The following is a 2,968-nucleotide window of genomic DNA, read 5'->3' as shown; positions in this document are numbered from 1 at the left end:
AATTTGCGAAATTCCCATACGAATCTTTGTTTTAGTTATTCATAATTTACTCGACCTTATTCGTGATTTTCGCTTAAGGTCACTCCTGACGGAATCCAATTTTCAAAGTACTCACGTTTTCAAGGGCACACCATTCGACACGGAAGCAACGCACAACTGTCATTTTTAGTTTTTCACGCATGCTGCGACGCAGCAAAGCTGAAAAATAAAAATGACAGTTGTGCGTTGCTTCCGTATCGAATGGTGTGCTCTTGAAAACGCGAGTACTTTGAAAATTGGATTCCGTCAGGAGTGACCTTAAGGAAATATCATATAAACCCGTCGGAAACGATAACCATTGCTACCGAACAAAACGGTAACATTGTAGCAGATTTATGGTTCGGGAAAAATGATGTTTTTATTCGAATCACGGTAACGTTCAATTTAAATGAACGAACGATAGCACCAACAGCAGGGCATGTGTGACGGTAGCTACCAAGCCGAAAGCAAGCCTGAAGTTATCCGCAATGGCTAGGCGGATACCAACGAACGAGGAAGGCCGAATAAAGAAGAACCTGGCTGCTGATCGGAGAAAGATTCGAGAGTGAACGAGTGATACTCTCGTCGTACGGACGTAATTGCCGGCAACGGTACCCGCGTGTAGTTTTGGTGTCGAGAATACCTGTCATGGCGAGCGTCGAGTGAACCATCATACCAGTGGGATCGAGGACCATCTGACCCCTCCCCCCGCTCCTTTGATTTTTATTGAATGTCCCCGAGACCCGCAAAGCCGGACGACAGCGAGCGGAGCTACTGAAGTCGGGGAGTCTGCATAGATCCGGTTCGTCCCACAATTTGGTTCGTCAGCACAACGTCAGCTCTAGTATCTACAAAAACCCACACGAACCATGCACCACCCCCCCGTCCCCCTCTGGGTACACGAGGTGAAACTACACGTGAGCGCGGGTGGTCGCCCGAGACCGGTCCAGGCTATCCGGATTCCCCCACCACAAGATGTTGTCCAAGAAGTAGACGTATCGGGGCGATGCAGCCACACGCCCCCACCTCTGTTGGTGTTTTTGATTGGAATATAGCCGTTTAAAAATCGTAAGTAGTTGTTCCATTTCCCTTGCCTTTCGAAAACTTTCCCTCCGTTCAACACCCTGGGACCCGGGAGCAAAAGAGGCCTTCTGTGCCTACCCCTTGAGCTGTCGTTGGCTCTAGACCAACAGCTTGGGGACTAAGCTAGCCCCCTTCTGAGGCAGCAGTAACTCCCGGGGTCAAAAAGCAGTTTCATTGGCGCCCAACGTGGGGCCCGAAACCACGACCCTGAGATTAAGAGTCTCATGCTCTACCGACTGAGCTAGCCGGGAGTCACACTTCAAAACAATATCTAAACTTTAGAACTAAAGTTTAGAAGGAAAAAGTTTTTTTACTGAGCAAGATGGCAACCTCTATGAGCAAGAAAGTGTGCTACCTAACTTACACTGTCGAGAACATGGATATGTATGTCGGAGTGGACAAACTCTTGGACCTACATATCAATGATTACGGACCAGTTAGAGAAGATGTAATTGTTATCGATCAGAGAGTGCTAAATTTGGTGTTCCGAGAAGAATTGGAATCAGATCCTGGAACCTGATGATCAGACTGCCTCAACCACGACATGCCATTCTTAACTGCAGCTGCGAAGGCATGGGCAGTTGAGACGGGTAACGCAACCTTAAGCAAATTGAAGATCCGGCTAACTGTCCCACCAGAGTTTAATAAGAAGGCAAAAACATCATTATGACCACAGTTGCAGGCCAGAATTGTGACACTGGAGAACTTCCAAAGGTTGATGAAGGGGTGCAATTTCCCATTGGCGCCCAACGTAAAAGTAACCTACTGAGGTTCCTAGGAGGGAAAAATATCCTCGTATATTTTTCCTTATTTAGCGTTGAGGGAGTTTTCGAACTGTGTTCTCAGATTAAGTCCAACATTGAAGTCGAAGAATTTGTACTTGGCTAATTGCGATCTATTTTGTGTATCGGAGTGTGAACTTCGGTTCTGGTTCAAATAAGACCTGCCCTGAATAGGCAGTCTTGTGCGGGTAAATTCAAACGAGCTAGCGGTCCTTCCGAAATATAAGGTGGCGCTTAAGCCGCTTGCCTATAGAAATCGAACGGAGCGTTACAAAGGGAGTTTTTGAATGACCTAGGACGAATAAGTTATTGAAGTTATCCAATTTGATTCTACAATCTGAAAAACGCATGGACCGTTTAAAAAAACAAGAGTTATCAGCCCTTTGGTTGCACGTGTAGCTACCACTGGCTTTCAAAAGGGCACTGAGTTTTTGCGACATAGCGACATAGTGCAAGGATTTAAACAAGAGATTTTCCCACTGGAGCCGGACTGACACTTCTTCAAACGGTTTTGGGATAAATAGCACTCGACCGAATTACTTTGGGCCAAACGACTGTCCCTAAACTTTAATGGTGTTAATTCTGCAGCAAGAGATATCATTATCATATTGAAAGCACAATATAAGTGAAGAAAGAATGCATATAAGTTAATTTACCCGGCTCAAGAGGATATGATTCCTACTTTCAAAAAATAGATTTGCTTCGTTTAAGGCAATGAAGATATGTTAGCACCAACCTAGCCCTGCTAGTGCTATCATCATACAATATCACGCGACATCATTCTATAATAAGAATCACATATCAGCAATAGACACAATAAACAAGAACCGGCCACCTTTGGAATGTGTAAACCAAAACATAAGCATTAGAACGCGTAGTAAAGAAGTAGGGTAACTTGCCAAATGTTGAACGGTTAATTTCTTCGCCTATTGTTGAATCCCAGCTTAGTTAGATTTTAATCATATTCTGATCAATGTAAAAAAAATTAAAAATAAATTCCATAGACAAATTCTATTAACAGATATGATTACTTCTTTTAAAGGATGCATTTGCCTAATACAAAGCTAGAGAAAATATAGTTCCTC

The 2,968-nt window shown here is 44.0% G+C and overlaps 1 non-coding gene across 1 annotated transcript; it reads right to left on the bottom strand.

The window, feature by feature from the left end:
• Positions 1–1,279: 1,279 nt before the first annotated feature.
• Trnak-cuu (transfer RNA lysine (anticodon CUU)) lies at positions 1,280–1,352 on the bottom strand. Its single transcript has one exon. It is a non-coding gene; the product is annotated as a tRNA-Lys (tRNA).
• Positions 1,353–2,968: the final 1,616 nt, after the last annotated feature.

The sequence above is a fragment of the Armigeres subalbatus genome, chromosome 2 (genome assembly GCF_024139115.2).
Source record: "Armigeres subalbatus isolate Guangzhou_Male chromosome 2, GZ_Asu_2, whole genome shotgun sequence".
NCBI lineage: Eukaryota > Metazoa > Arthropoda > Insecta > Diptera > Culicidae > Armigeres > Armigeres subalbatus.
The sequence above is the reverse complement of the archived record's forward strand: the minus strand, read 5'-3'. Positions and strand labels throughout refer to the sequence as shown.